Below are 17,526 nucleotides of genomic sequence, written 5' to 3' on the forward strand. Positions count from 1 at the left end.
CTACAGCCTTACTCGATAAATGAGATATCTAACACTGAAATAAGTTTTTAAATCGGACCTGTAGTTCCTGAGATTAGCGCATTCAAGCAAACATACTCTTCAGGTTTATAATATTAAGTAGGTATAGATTTTTTTTAATTATCGCTTGACAAACTCGAGCCTATGGTAGTGATGATGATGATGATGAATGTAATTTGCATAGTAGCATATGCTTTCCGTTCTTAAAACAACGCCGAAATTCCCAAACTTGTATCTATAAAGAATCAGGAGTTCTCTCAGCACCTTCCGAACCACGGTATACCAGGTATACCTCGGTGCAAAATCTTACTTGTTTGTAACATATGCTTAGAATACTTCTCACGAAACCGAAGTCACCGCATGTTTCCCTATAAATTTTGAGGAGTTCCCTCGATTACTTATGGATCCTTCATCAGATCACCACTTTTGTGAATATAATAAGTACCAAATTGGGATGATACCCTACATACCAAAAGAAAAATTTTGAAAATCGGTTAACAAATGGCGGAGTAATCGTTGAACATAAGAAAACGAACATAACACCTCCCCCATTTTGAAAGTCGGTTAAAATTGTAGCCTATGTGTTATTTTGATGTATAAGCTATATTATTGTAAAGTTTCATTAAAATCCGTTCCCTAGTTTAAAAATATATTATGCGATTGCCGATTTGATTTGGCTTTAAGTCTAGTAATAGTAGTCACTAGTCAAGTTTATGTACCATCGAGGAAATTGATCCCTACCAAGGCAGATGACGAACCTACGTCATGTGGTCGTCTTTTGTCAATTCAATGTTAGCTGTGATCGGTAGGACGGGTTTGACTTAACACGACCAAATTACTTAGCTCCGCCATCTGCCTAGGAATCAATTTCTCTAATAGTACATGTCTAGTAGTAGTCAAGTTATGTATGTGTTTATAATGTCTACGAAATAACATTAATACGCCATTCGCTAACGAATCAATTCCTCTGTTTGTGCTTTTACTCAAAGACTTTCTTGAAGATTTTTTTACTTGAAGAGAAAACAGCTTTTTTGAATCTGATCCACATTGGAACGTCAAATGATTTCTTTTATACAGTGTCAAGTGTGTAATCTGGGCTTACCGGCGTGATATATGATATCAAATCTCCGCTCGTGTGCCGTTCGTAGGCTTATATCTGACAAAACAGAATGTTAATACTTTTTATAACTTATTTTACTGTTTATTAATTACTAGCTGTTGCCCGCGACTTCGTCCGCGTGGACGTCAGTTTATAGCGCGCGATGTCAACAAAATTGGAGTCAAAAGCTTTTATTTAAAAAAAACCCTGGTTAAAAACCCCTTAAATCAAAACAGCTGTGCAGTGTGCACATACTATTTCATTTTTTTAAATTAAATTTTAAAGTTTATTTAGCCCCCCGATTACACAACTTTACCCATAAACTATTTATCATTGATAGGTTTAAGGTTACGTCACTGCATAGATAACTGTTAAAGTACTGAGTTATTTAATAACGTAGAATAGAAATAACAATCGAAAAAAATCGAAACTCAAATGTATGATGATACCACCTTTTATAGAAAAACTTTTGAGCAAGCGTCAGCGCGATGTAGGAGACGCACGGCGCCATATATTATGAATTTTTGGAACTAACTTAATTTGAAAAAATTTACGCATTTTCACCCCCTTACAACCCTTTTTCCCAGTAAAAAAGTAGCCTATGTCGTTTCTCAGGCTTTAGACTATCTGTATACAAAATTTCATTACAATCGGTTCGGTAGTTTTGGCGTGAAAGTGAGACGGACAGACAGACAGACAGAGATACTTTCGCATTTATAATATTAGTATAGATTATCCATACTAACGCAAGAGTAATTTTTATAGTGACCAAGTGTGTGCGCAGTACACAAGAGCACTCTCTATTCCTTTACTCTCATAACCCAGTAGGACGGACGACATTTTACATGCCCATCCGACGCATGGATCATCTTACTTGTCAGACAATCAGGTGATCAGCCTGCATTGTCCTAACCAAACTTGAAAATAACATGTTTCCAACGCGGGAATCGAACCCACGACCTCCGAGTCAAGAGGCGCGCTCTATACCACTAGACCACGGAGGCGTTATAGTAATAATAAAGTACTTTTATAGGTTAGTACTATACAATATAATAAAGACTTTTATAATAATTATTACGATACACATATTTAATACACATCATGACACAGGAATATTATAAACTTTTTTATTCCGTCGGCGGGATACGAACCCGCGAGCCCCGGCTTGAGCGCTGACCACACGCTTAGCCACTGAGCCATGGAGGTCGTCGTTCTTATTATTATTACACAATCATTTTCTGTCAAAATCTTCACAATCTTAAAGTTAAGTAGTCATTAAAGTCAGTGTGTCCGTAAGTTATATATTCGGCAACTAAGGTTGAGTTCTTGAGGCTAAGCCTACGAATAATAAAAACTAAGGAAGAGTAAGGCTGCGTTTCCACCAGAGATGTGTTGCGAGGAATGTGTTTTTAAGATCAAATAGAATCGCTGCGCTGAGCGAGGTCACGTCAATGAAGCGATTCTATTGGTTCTCAAAACACATGCCTCGCAACACATCTCTGGTGGAAACGCAGCGTAACTGTGTAAAAAATTTGTCCACGAGTCTACAAAATGTGACTCGAATACATGCATACTTTATGCATGTATTCGGTACACAATTTTGTTTAAATATAGAAGTGACAATTAATGTCAACGGCTTTATTTCGTTTTGAGATAGTGTTTTGGATCTTTTGGTTTCGTTGCTATTGTCATAGTTTAGATACGTGGGAGAGCCATGTTTCGGCACGAATGGGCCGGCTCGACCGGAGAAATACCACGTTCTCACAGATAACCGGCGTGAAACAGTGCTTGCGCTGTGTTTCGCCGAGTGAGTGAGTTTACCGGAGGCCCAATCCCCTACCCTAATCCCTTCCCTACCCTCCCTTATTCCCTTCCCTTCCCATCCCTACCCTCCCCTATTACCTCTCAAAAGGCCGGCAACGCACCTGCAGCTCTTATGATGCTGCGAGTGTCCATGGGCGACGGAAGTTGCTTTTCATCAGGTGACCCGTTTGCTCGTTTGCCCTTATTTCATTAAAAAAAAAGTGTGCGAAAAGGAACCAAATTCAAAACGGCCTTGAATCCCATACGAGTTACATTTCCTTAGTTTTTATTATTCGTAAGGCTAAACACTATATTGTTACATAATATTACGTTAAAAGATACATCATTTTATTTTCTACAGTTAAACCATGTTATATCAAAGTTATCCCCCCTCCCTTTTTCGGCACACCCGTGTAAAACCGTCGGCAACAAGTGATTACATGTTATCAGAACGTAATGTTATTCTGAAACTCTATCCAGAATCCAGATACTGAAATAACAAAGATAATTTATTTTGTTACAATATTAGTTACAATGAGAATAGTTATTTTATTTGATCCTCACTGATGGATATTATTTTCATGACTTACTAAATTATATCTTATCTATAATATAAAAATGAGTCGCTGAATGTGTTGCTAAGCGCAAAACTCGAGAACTGTTGGACCGATTTCGCTAATTCTTTTTTTAAAATATTCCTTAAAGTACGAGGATAGTTCTTACGGAGACAAAAATTCTAAAAAAAAAGTCTAAAAACAACACTTTTATACATAAAAATGGATTTTCAATTGTGTTAGTAACGCTAAAACTCGAAAACGGCTGAACGGATTGGGCTAATTTTAGTCTTAAAATATTCGTAGATGTCCAGGGAAGGTTTTAAAGTGATACGAAGTTCACCGGGACAGCTAGTAATTATATAAAATTGTCGTGTCACAACTCACAATGTTAGTTATCGTACTCCTCCGAAACGGCTGTATTGATTTTTACCAAATTTTATATGCATATTCAGTAGGTCTGAGAATCGGCTACTGGCTACTTTTTATATTGATAAGTGCATTTGTTGAATAAATAATAGTAAATTATTACAACTCAAGACTGACGACGACCATTATTTTTTGTGCGACGGGATAGCGATGGACGGTGCCATGGTTATTTAGTCACTTCAATAAAATAATAATACTTCATATGGCAAAACAACGTTGCTGGGACATCTTACAGTTATATTTCTAAAATATTTTAATCCAGTAATCCTGACTATATACTCCTCCTTACATCCTACTCCTCCTATTTTATTACGATTTACAGATTTACAGATTTAGGGAGATCGCAGATGACAGACTTTTTGTGCGATCGAGTCTGCTGCGTCTATACAGTCGGCATGGCCGCGCCATGTCCCTCTGCAGTCAAAATATACAGTACTCATTGGTGCCAGCAACTTCGTTGGGCCAAAATTCGTTTGTTGCGCAAGAACCGTACATTTTTCTGGGATAAAAAGTATCATATGTCCTAACCCAGGACTCAAAGTATTTCCATACCAAAATTCAGCAAAATTGTTTCAGCGGTTTGGGCGTGAAGAGGTAATAGACAGACAGACACACTTTCGCATTTATAATATTAACTAGATGACGCCCGCAATTCCGTTGCGCCATAACTCGTTTATCGCGCAAGAACCGTACATTTTTCCGGGATAAAAAGTATCCTGTGTCCTTTCTCGGGACTCAAAGTATCTGCATTCCAAATTTCAACAAAATCGGTCCAGCGGTTTGGGTGTGAAGAGGTAACAGACAGACAGACAGACAGACAGACACACTTTCGCATTTATAATATTAGTATGGACTATGGATCTCGTATGCATTTACTGTCCAGCCGCTGGACTCTAGCGTCTATAACAGCAACTGGACGCTGGACCACCAGTGGCGGATCCCAGCTGCTAGTATCCGCTGCTGGTGGTAAATAATCCCATTTCTCCCACGGAAGCGACCTACCGGAAGCCGTCCCACATTTTGTCACCATTATCCAATTTTCCCAAGAACCTTGACTTTAATTAATTATAACTCGCTAAGATTGCGAGTTGGGAATGGATGACAACAGTTAATTTTAACCATAAATATTAACTTTTAAACGTTAACGCGAGCGCCTAATTAACTCCGGGGTATACCTACTATGTGTTCGTTAATTACTAGCTCAAACGCGCGACTTCACCGATACATTCGCATTGGGTAAGATTATATTATGTTGCCTACAATTTATACCGTACGGTTCCCATGGAGATAAAATATTGTAATATGTCCTTTCCCAGGAAACTAGTATCAGGGCCATTAAAATTGATTGAGCCAGATAAACGTAAAGCGATTGCCGGGAGATACTTTTACAATATTTAAAAATTAAAAATTTAATTTTAAAATAAAATACAGTTTTTGTCTCAATTATTGTCTACAGTCTACTTTTATCAAAAAACGGTTATCATTGGAACTAGTAGCAAAAAATTTAATAATTATACTATCAAGTATTTTCATAATTCATTGAACGAAGACGATAATCATGACTCGACCCCTTTCTCAACTTCAACAATGGCTTAATATTTTACGACTCAAATAAAACGCCTGCAGCCTTAATATCAGAACTTTCGTAATATCCACTAAACTGGCCGCAAAAAATGTCCAAGTTTGGTAATTTATAAGGCGACGAGCACGCGAGGTATCGGCTAATATATCGATATAAACTTGAGCTGTAACTCCTAAATGTCCCCGCTTGTAATTAATAGGTTTGGGTAACGAGTAAGGACGATTGCACACTGATATTATTAATGTGAAAATATGTCTGTCTGTCTTTGTATGTCTGTTACCTCATTATAAGTTTGCCCGAGACAAGACAGGCCGAGCAACGCGCCCGATGTAAGGTAAGTCTAACCCTTTACATATTTTTAAGTCTGCCTGATATTAAACCAGCATCAAGCCGAGACGTACAATGTATATTACAATATCGTCGTGTGTTCCTGCCTTGTGACATTTGGGAAGAGTGTACCAGTGTACAGAACGCGGCAGTTCGCCCTCTACCCAACTTCTGATTGTCTAGGCGAGCGCGTGCAAGCGAACATACTGGATGACAACGTTTAGTGTCTAAACGAAGTTCCGTGGCGGAAGTTCGGCAAGATTCCGCCTGCAATGTATTTTAAATTAGCGATGACACACCATGCCGAATTTCCGTCGCGTTATATTGTATGCGTTTGACATTGCTGACGTAAGTATGCCGAACTTTTGCCGCGGAATTTCGGTATGGTGTGTTAAAACACTTAGATGACAAGCTCTAAACGCGCGTTTTCAACTAAAATCATTTTATTTATACCTGACACAATACACAGTATGCTTGTTGTTGTAAAATATGTGCGTGTAGTAGCGCGTTCGTGATGCGCGCGTTTTTGCGTAGCTCATACGACCGAGAAACGCGCACGCCTAAACGCATTAATGTTACATACAACTTAAATATTTAATTACAAATTATAATTGCAAGTTAGCCCGTATTAAAATTAATGGGTACACGCCGCCTTAGGCCTAACCGCTGATTTTATAACTTTAAACTTTGGAGTTTGAAATTTTTGGGCCTGAGTAATGGACAGCTCATTTATTTTATTTATCTTCTTGTCTGTACTATGTACAGTCACTGACACATACATATCAGTTTACAAAAATATTAAGTTATGTTTATGATGTCTGATAAAAATATGGATGATTAGTAGTATCTTATAACAAGGGTCAATAATATAACTTTTTTCCTTGACCAAGACAACAGCCGTTTAAGAATCACTACCATAAGAAGATAGTAATAATTGTTATTATAGATTATCTGAGACCTAAGATATACACTTAATACTTAATGGTCATCTATACTCTATACTTCAATATTATAAAGCGGAAGAGTTTATTTGTTTGTTTGTTTTAACACACTAATCTCAGGAACTCCTGGTCCGATTTGAAAAATTATTTCTGTCTTAGCTAGCCCATTTATCAAGGAAGGCTATAGGCTATATTTTATCACGCTAAGACTAATAGGAGCGAAGAAATAGAGCAAAATGTGGAAAAAACGGGGGAAATTATTTGAAACGGCTTATCTCACCGAACTACTGGAGCAATTTTTCTGTTATTTGGCACATATAAGAAGTAGACCACGTGAAAGGATCATAGGCTATTTTTATGGCTTATATAATTTCCACAGGCGAAGCCGCGCAGAACGTCTAGTGTATTTTATTTTATTTTATTAAGATAACTACAACCTTAAAACTAACTATTTAAATAAACAATTATGTATAGTTAACTAGAAGGTCAATTAAAGTTACCTTTTTTTTTTTATGAAATAAGGGGGCAAACGAGCAAACAAGTCACCTGATGGAAAGCAACTTCCGTCGCCCATGGACACTCGCAGCATCAGAAGAGCTGCATGTGCGTTGCCGGCCTTTTAAGAGGGAATAAGGTAATAGGGGAGGGTAGGGAAGGGAAGGGAATAAGGGAAGGTAGGAAAGGGAATAGGGTAGGGGATTGGGCCTCCGGTAAACTCACTCACTCGGCGAAACACAGCGCAAGCGCTGTTTCACGCCGGTTTTCTGTGAGAACGTGGTATTTATCCGGTCGAGCCGGCCCATTCGTGCCGAAGCATGGCTCTCCCACGTATAAACCTACTTAAATACAGCTTAAATACTAAACTAAAGCTTAAACCGACTTAATTAGAATATCTAAATATAAGCACACATCATTTTAATATAATTTTATAATGTGTAATATATTTTATCACCTGTTACCGCATGATTATTAACTTCCACACATTAACGTAGCTGGAGATCTAGAATTTGATACAGTAAATAGTAACATTATATTACAGTTTATTACAAAATGCAATGTAATATTTGAATAAAAAAATAAAACATAGTTGTGTAATTACAACGCAACGAGATGTTGCGATAGCGCTTATTACTATCTCTTCCCTTTGTTTCTGTCATAATACTTTGAGTGCAGTATTCTCACTTAACCGAGTTACAAGATTTCCGCGCTTTCAATGAACACCGTACAACTTTCGCAATATTTTTATTGGTTAACTTACTTTTTAAAGTACTTTTGGAAAATGGTCAAAGTTCTGATAATGGAAGTATGTTACAAAATTATAGATAAACTATTTTGAAAATTAAGAGGATACAACAGGGGCTAGAGAAATGAAAAAAAAGTACGTGTAATATCTATAGCTGTCTCCCTTACCTCAAGCCTATACCGCAGAACGCGATAGAGACAACTGCAGAAAATCCAGAAAATCAACGATTCGTTGTCCCCTGATTCCTTCTCCAAAACTTAACCGATTTAAGTACTTTTTTCATTAAAGATTAAAAAAAGGCTTGAGCTGTGTTCTTATGTTTTGCTTTTTTTGTATAATCTAGCCAAATCTGTTTTCTGGACGTTTGAACACAGCGGAAAATCTGGCCATTTTTTTGGGTTTTTGAACGTTCATATCTTATTTAATAATTAAATTATGAAAAAAAAGAAAACATAGGGACATTGTATTAGTGGCCGTAGATATTCAGGAAAAAAATTATAACTCTACTAGCATTATCCAGGGAGGAAACAGGGGACAACGTTTGTATGGAAAAAAGGGCGGTGTGGAATCCTCTTAAGCGTTACATTAAAATACATAAGTTTTAAAACTATATACCGACTACGTTAAAAAATGTATAGCCGATGTCAACTGCAACATTATCTCTTATATTCTATAGGGTGTAACAAAAATAAGTGATATAATACTTTAGGGTGTGTACGTGTGACGCTAGGGCCCTTGCGCATACAAAAGTGAAAAAAAAATCGTCTTTCAGAGCTGCTACTTTCACAGTGAACTCTCTACAAGGAACACGTACACACCCTAAAGTATTATTACTTATTTTTGTTACACACTGTATAATTATTTACATTGAAATTGTTGAAATCGGACCAGTACCTAGTTTAAGCCAAGCCGAGCGGTAAAAGGTAGTAACTCAGACAGTGCGAGGCAGGCCAATTATAATAATAATATGTGCACAATATTATACACGAAGCACATATTATAATTAGCCTGCCAAAATGATATCCCTTTCCTTTGGCTTGACCGTACTGCCGTGCAGACACTAAAGCGCAGTAAGTGCAAAATCATGATTCGGAGAAAAACGCGTTTAAATTTTTAAAACGTAAAAAAATATATTAAAATGTATTTGTTTTATTCTTTTTCAACTTTATCTCAAAGGGAATAACGTAAACTTAATCCTAGACGTAAAGAATGCCCTGAAAACCCCATGAATAATTTATTACAGGCATTAATATTTTTGGGGCCCGTTTACTGCACAGAAAAAAAACCAAGAAATACATATTAAAACGCAGTAAAAAAGGTGCATTACTGCACTTTATTTAGTTTTGTGTTCTGGAACATAAAAGAAGTAGTGCATACAAATGAAACAGCATAATAATTTAATTATGAAAATTTTATTTTTAATAATCAAATAGGATGCGTTTTTCATTTGATCTTCGTTTCTAGGCTTAGAATTTATTTAAAAAATCTGCATTTTTGCATAAAAAACTAACAATTATTATCTTCTCTTAGTACGTTAACATCGTTATTTTGAAATAATGCTTAATTTTTTTTAAAATATAGTTCTAAGTGTACTATATTTTAAAAAATACCATTTTTATGTGCATTAGGAATACTAAGCACTTAATTATACAATTAATCAGTCCATAATTGGCACTGAAAGGAACACAAAAATCTATAAAATGGTGGAACTGAGAAATAAGTGGTATATTAATAAGTAACAAATTTTTTAACTTATCAATTGTTATTAATAAGAATCAAAACCGGCGATTGCACTTATCGTTAATTAATATGGCGTCATTTTAACCATTGTTGATATAGTAAAATCTAATATTGACCTCACCATGCAAGAATAATCATTATAATCGAATATCAAAATACGATTTACAATAGCCTGCAAGTACTTATATCTTTTTGTAAAAGATAGTTGTACGAATTGCATACATACAACTCTTTCAAAGAATACTATACAAATACTGCATTTTAGTAAGTAGTATAGATTATATCAATATAGCAATTAACTTTTTAAAATGCAGTATTATACCTGAATTTACTGCATTTTAATTAGTAATCACTAGTACTGATTAAATGCAGTAAAAAGTGTTTGTATGGAGTTAACATATACTTCGTTTTAATTAGGTTTTCACGTGTGTGTATACGGAACTATTTAAAAAAACAGTATTTTATTTGTATTTACTGCGTTTTAATCTGAAATCACAAAAAATCCTTGCAGTAAGAGATTTTACTGCGATTTATATAGCAATAATGTCTTTTTAGCGGTAAAATGGGGTCGTTACTGCATTTTCAAAAAACTTTATGATTAAAAATAAAATACCTCCATTTAACGTAGGATAATGTGAGTAAGCCAGAAATAAAGAGAAAAAAATGTAGATTTAGAATATATCAAAAACGGAAAATCACCAAAATGCGCCTTACTGCGCTTTAGTGTCTGCACGGCATCTTAGTTGTGTAAAAACACCTAGAGTTGTTGAAAAATAGCCAAAGCATCTAAAATAAAAAAATGCTCCGTGACAAAAACCCGTAAGAGCATAAAACTACGAACGATATTCGCATAAACGAAGTTTTATATTTTATTCTCCTTTATTGTGCTTTGAGCATAACTCAGGTAGGTCATAATATAATATAAAACCGCATGCACATATTAATAAAAACTCTATTGAATCCTGTTCTCAATACTTCATGCAGTAAAGATTTTAAGTCCGCTACAGACGGCAACGTGAAACTGAACAGTTCTATCACAATATACATTATACAGTATACACCTAAACATACTTTGCGAAAATATGTCTTCATTTATGGTTCTGTTTATCGTTTAATCATTTAACCGATTAATATTAATTTTGTTTTGGATGTCTTGGGAAAGGACAGATAAAATTTTCAATTGATGTTTTCGCACGCATTTTTGTGACATGAAAGTTACTGGCAATATTTTCTTTATTTGAAGCGTGTGCAGTTTTATCTTTTTAGGTTAGTCATTGTAGATTTAATATCAGAAAATTCCAAACAATATAATATTCCTCCTTCGTCGTACGTCGTCGTCGACGCAGAATATTCACAGACAACTTTTGTATTTTTAGGGTTCAGTAGCAAAATGGCAAAAAACGGAACCCTCATCGATTCCTCATGTCTGTCTGTCTGTCCGTATGTCACAGCCACTTTTCTCCGAAACTATAAGAGCTATAAGTACTATTGAAACTTGGTTAGTACGTCATGTAGCCTGTGAACCGCATTAAGGTTAACCCTATTAACCGCAACTGAAACAAAAAAATAATTCATCTAACCTATGCGTGTGAGGTACCTATGCATAGGTCTTTAAAAATCATAATATTGAAGTTTCTCGTATCATTTTTTTCTAACCAGAATAGTTTGCGAGAGGGAATCTTCCAAAGTGTTAAAATGTTTGTCCCCGCCCCCCTCTAACTTCTAAAGTAGGGGCACGACAAGTCAAAAAAAGAAATATGATGTACATAACTATAAAATCTTCCAACGAAAATTAGTTTGAACGAGATCTAGCTAGTAGTTTTTAACTTAATTTAACTTTCATTAAATCAACTGAAAAATAATTCAATAATCTTCTAATTTCATAAAGATAAACCTTATTGCTGCTGCGGAACCCTTTATGGGCGAGTCCAACTCGCACTTGCCCGGTTTTTATTTCTACCTTCTGTGATCGAACTATGCAGTTTCATCGGTACGTGTGTACCATTCAGTCAGACTCAAATATTTTGACGTTAACAAAAGTTCTTTGAAGGATTCGGGAGAATTTTATTGAGGCTTATAGTATTTGAGGCTTCGCTAATTAATTCGATAAAATCATCAGACGCCGCGGTCGTTTGCTTATTGGAAAATAACTTATATTTAAAACGACATAAAATGTGAAATATTATTATACCTATAAGAATTATTGTGGGTGGGAACTAAATAAAAACTACAATATTGGGAACCCATCGCGAAAAAATCTTGTTATTATTAGTAAGTATTATTTTTAAAGATGTCAAGTCAAGTTTATGACAGAAAAATATGTGAAATATCTAAATAAAGTGCAAGTACTTGTTAAATACTCAATAGTTTTATCCACTCACCGTATAATTACAGGTCATGCTCTCAGATAAATTAATTTAAAGATATTATTTAATTTATTAGTGCCTGAGTGATCTAGGACGAAGTATTTAACCCGAATAATTTATTCTCAATAACTTCGATTTAATGATGTGAACTTACAATTAAAACTAATGAGTAGTGAGGGGCAACGGTATCGACTCTTATGCAAATTTTGATTCGATTTAAACTTGATTGTACCGGATAATTAATTGACATTAAATGCCCTACATTTTTAAATAGATCCTGTATCCGATTAATGTTAAAATCGTCATTTAATTTCCGTGAATAAGTCTTGAGAACCATACACTTTATTAACATAATATGTAATGTTATAGTCACTAGTTTCGTAGAATAACAACTTTTTTATAAGACTACTAAAACGATTTTAAGGCACCGAATTGCAGTAAGTCTTGGAGTAACACAGGGTATTTTTTACTAAACAATAACATAGTACGGTTCCTGCTCGACTCCAAAACACTGTTACTTACGAATAAAATCACAGTCAACATGGTAAAGACGTGTAATCTTTTAAAATTTGTACACACTTTTTTCTATCAAAAAGATTTTCAATAAAGACTTAAGTAAAACAGAATTTAGTATAAGTTGTAACTTACATTACGTTTTATTCAGTCCTTTAATAAAAAGTCACCTCTGTTCCTCACAAACTGACCGGCGGATTTAGCTAACTAAATGTTGGACTTAGATACCTAAAACTCTGGACAACTTTTAACAAGATAACTTTATTTAGGCTCGAAATTGGGACAGAATTTTTCGGTTTTCGGACAAAATATTCAAGCAGACTGACGCGAAATACACTTGAATGGCCGCTCTGCATTGGTCTACGATGAATGATAATGGTGACGTTGACCGGTTTCATTGCAACAGCTATGCAGGACTGAATTTACAGTGCCCAAGTGTGTATGCAATACACAGTTACGCAGGACTGATTTTTTAGTGCCATAATGTGTGTGCAATACGCATCTATGCAGGACTGATTTTACAGTGTCCAAGTGTGTATGCAATACACAAGAACCCTCTCTGTTTATTTTACTCTCTCAATTATACTAATGTATAATTTCACTTTTTTGTTGCTATTTTCATTTTCAAATTGAGATTCACAAATTGTTTTTCAACTAGTTACTAACTTCATGGATTGAATATAACATAGTCACGCTTGGCCTAATCGATTTGTGTGATCCGAATGAATCGATTTAGTTCTCGATTTAGAATCACGGCTCTAATGAGGGTGGTGCAATAATTTCTACCCGATTAGCGCGGCCCTTCGTAATTTATTTTTTAATTCCAGGCCACATTTTGGCGTTTGCTTGAATCGATTTTGTAGTGGAAATGAGTCTTTAATTGTTTTGCCAATAATACAACCTTTACTTGCTTTAAGCGTTTTAACATATAAACCTTTTTTAAATGTAAAAAAGTAAGTTTTTGATTGGTTAAAAAAACCGCTGGTGGAGGATGGGCACCTGATGGAAGGCCTCCAAAACTGGACATCATAATACAGGGTGTAAAAAAACTAAGTGATACTACTTTTGGGTGTGTATAGGTCCCCTGTATAGCGTTTGCTGTGAAATAAACAGCGCTGAAAAAACTTTTTTTTCTAATTTTGTTTGGGAAAATTCATGACGCTGTAGCCCCAGGGCTCTTGTCCATGGAAATCACAAAAATATCCTCTTTCAGCGCTGCTACTTTCACAGTGACCCCTTTATAAAGGGCACATACACACCTTACAATATTATCACTTTGTTTTGTAAAATCATCGAATAGGCTCCAAAACCGCTATACCGATTTTTATGTAGTTGTTCATTGAGGCAAAAACTATTGGGTATAAGCATGATGATATTGGTCGACCGCAGCAAACCGTTTTAGTTTAGACGAGATATAAATGAAATATCGACGTCGACCTGTCGCTCGGTAAATTGAAAAGAACGCGCCCGATGGAGTTGTACCGGGGCCACACTAGCGTGAAACGCCGCGGTTGATTGAGTTATATTACTTGTGTAAAACTGTGTACTAGGGATAAAATATTGTCAAATGAAGGATGGCAAAATAAGTCTTCAGGCCTATACCTCACCGGGATGCCATGGCGACGTGTCCAGCGACATTACCATGGCTACGTCTAGCGCCTCTACGTGTTTTTCTTAAATTCTATGAAGAAGAATATAATACCCTGAATTTTTTTTCAATTATCTGAGGATATCACTAAAATCAGCGAATTATTGAATGACGGAGCCTGCAAAGACGTGCAAACAACTGGCAATGTCGCCAGTCGGTCGCCAGGTGAGTTACTCGTCATACATCACAATAGAACTAGTTGGCGACGCCGCTGGCCTCGTCGCCATGGCATCCCGGTGAGATAGGGCCCTTAGACGACAGCGATTAAACTTTGTAATTTAAGGGCTACACTAGTGTGAAACACCGCGGCTTATTTAGGCCAGCAGTTTTTCCGGACCTACACGACCTGCAAACCTTTAAGGACTCTCTCCTTAAAGGTTTGCAGGGCGTATTCTCTCTTAAAAGGCCAGCAATGTACCTGCAGCTCTTCTGATGTTGCGGGTGTCCATGGGCGACGGTAGTTGCTTTCCATCAGGTGACCCGTTTGCTCGTTTGCCCCCTTACTTATAAAAAAAAGTACTGTAATCTTATCTTACATCTTTAAACGAGCAATTCTTGTATATACATATTATACAATTGGAAATTAGGAATCGGCTCCAACGATTTTCATAAAATTTAGTATATAGAGGATTTCGGGGGCGATAAATCAATCTAGCTAGGAATCATTTTTAGAAAATGTCATTTTATTCGCGTTTTATCGAATACCGATCAGCTCGGTCAAATAGCTAATATATATAATATGGCTATACTTATGTCAAATAGTAGATAAAGTTTTTCAACAAATCTGCCAATTTATACGTGTTCATAAAAACGACTTCCTAAAACACACAAGGGACAAAACACAACCAGATATTAAAAAAAGACAAAAGAATACCAGACAATCAGCTTAACGTATGAATCACAAATAATAATATCTGAGAATCTAATCGGTAGAAGCTTGACTTTTTAACCACCTCTAACATTTTCGAACCCACTACCTGACTTACGGAGCTGATTGTTTAACCACTGAGCTATGCGTTGTGCATTACAGCCGACCTACATACTCGTACCAACATTAATCGTCCGAACTTTTCGCTTTCGAAATTAAAACGAACGAAATATATGAAAGTACAAAAAACATTTGTGAAACTTTTTTTTCAAATTAATAAGCGTGAAATTACACCGTACGAGGTGAAAGGGTTATTTTGCAGTCGGGTACATTATAATAATACCAGATAAAGGATGAAGTAATCTTCTCTTATATAACAACAATTTATTCTGCTATTAAGTGAATAGCAGAGAAATTAAAAATACAGCGGCTACGTATTTGGTTCATATGAAAAAATCTATATAATAATAATAATAATAATAATAATACTCCCCACACCGGTTTCGGGGACGGTGGCCGGTTTTATTGTAACCAGACCAGGTACGCAGGAGTAATTTTATAGTGCCCAAGTGTGTGCGCAGTACACAAGAGCACTCTCTATTCCTTTACTCTCATAACCCAGTGGGACAGAAGACCGACACGACTGGCGAGAGATCAGGCGCAGGACCGACTTTTTACATGCCCATCCGACGCATGGATCATCTTACTTGTCAGACAATCAGGTGATTAGCCTGCATTGTCCTAACCAAACTTGGAAATAACATGTTTTCAACGCGGGATTCGAACCCACGACCTCCGGAGTCGAGAGCGACGCTCTAACCACTAGACCACGGAGGCGTTGAAAAAAAAAAAACTATATATATAACACTCAAAGGTGACTGACTGATTGACATAGTGATCTATCAACGCACAGCCCAAACCACTGGACGGATCGGGCTGAAATTTGGCATGCAGGTAGATGTTATGACGAAGGCATCCGCTAAGAAAGGATTTTGATAAATTCCAACCCCAAGCGGTTAAAATAGGGGATGAAAGTTTGTTTGTTATAATACTTCTTAACACGAGCGAAGCCGCGGGCTAAAGCTCGTATATTATAAATTGTATATTGTAATTTAATATTTTTAAGGACCTACTTATCTGGATTGTTAAACTACTTTATTATTAAATAAGGGGGCAAACGAGCAAACGGGTCACCTGATGGTAAGCAACTACCGTCGCCCATGGACACTCGCAACATCAGAAGAGCTGCAGGTGCGTACTTATGTAGACATAGTAAGAATATTATTGACAACGAAAGATAAATTGAAGTACTAAAGTCCATTTGATTTTAAACAAATAATTGTATTTGTTTTAATTGACGACCTCTGTGGCTTAGTTGATGGGCTGTTGGTAGCTCAAGCCGGGGGTCGCGGGATCGAATCCCGCCGAGGGAACAAAATGTTTTCAAAGTTCCTGGGTCATGTATGTGTATTAAATATGTGAATAATATATAATAAAAATCTTAAATATATGTATACTGTATAGTATAAAGGAATTAAATATATTTCCGTTGTCTGGTACCCATAACACAAGTCCTTCAGGTACTTAGCACGGGGCCAGACTGACGTGGTGCGAAGCGTCAATAGATATTATATTATATTATTATAATTGATGTAAACTTTAAGCCACATATTTATATCATAAAGAATTTTGTAAAACGGCTACGTATGTCATATTATGTGCTATAGCTTGACCGCTGTAAAGTCGACCCACGTAGCATACTCGTAGCATACCTACTAAATGTATGCAACGAGGGTCGACTTTACAGCGGTCAAGCTATAAGTATTACAATACGACGTAGACGCGTGCTGCGACGTAGCTTTACGCTACGTCGCAGCTACATAAAGCGACGTATCAGAATACGTCGTAGACACGTACGACGTAGCTGTGTGCTACGACGCAGCTACACATAGTCACGTAACACAATACGTCGTACTTTGCAGATACGTACTACGTCGTAAGTATGTGCTACGCCGCGTGTGACAAGTTCTCTCCCTTGATATTTATGGACCAAGAGCCTGCGATGGCCAGACCTTCCTCCGTTTTTTTAATGAAATAAGGGGGCAAACGAGCAAACGGATCACCTGATGGAAAGCAACTACTGTCGCCCATAGACACTCGCAACATCAGAAGAGCTGCAGGTGCGTTGCTGGCCTTTTAAGAGGGAATACGCTCTCTTCTTTTCACAGGCAGTTGCTTCCCACTGCTGACACCCTCAAATTCTAATACTTTAGAAAGTTTAAGTGCTTCTGGCAGCTGTCAAAAATGTCTGGCACCAGAAGCAGAGATTCCTCCACTTACCGCGAAGAATATAAGCTATGAAACTGAGCTTTACTCTCGAAGGTCAGGTAGACCT

Source organism: Aricia agestis, chromosome 8 (assembly GCF_905147365.1).
Source record: "Aricia agestis chromosome 8, ilAriAges1.1, whole genome shotgun sequence".
NCBI classification, from domain to species: Eukaryota; Metazoa; Arthropoda; class Insecta; order Lepidoptera; family Lycaenidae; genus Aricia; species Aricia agestis.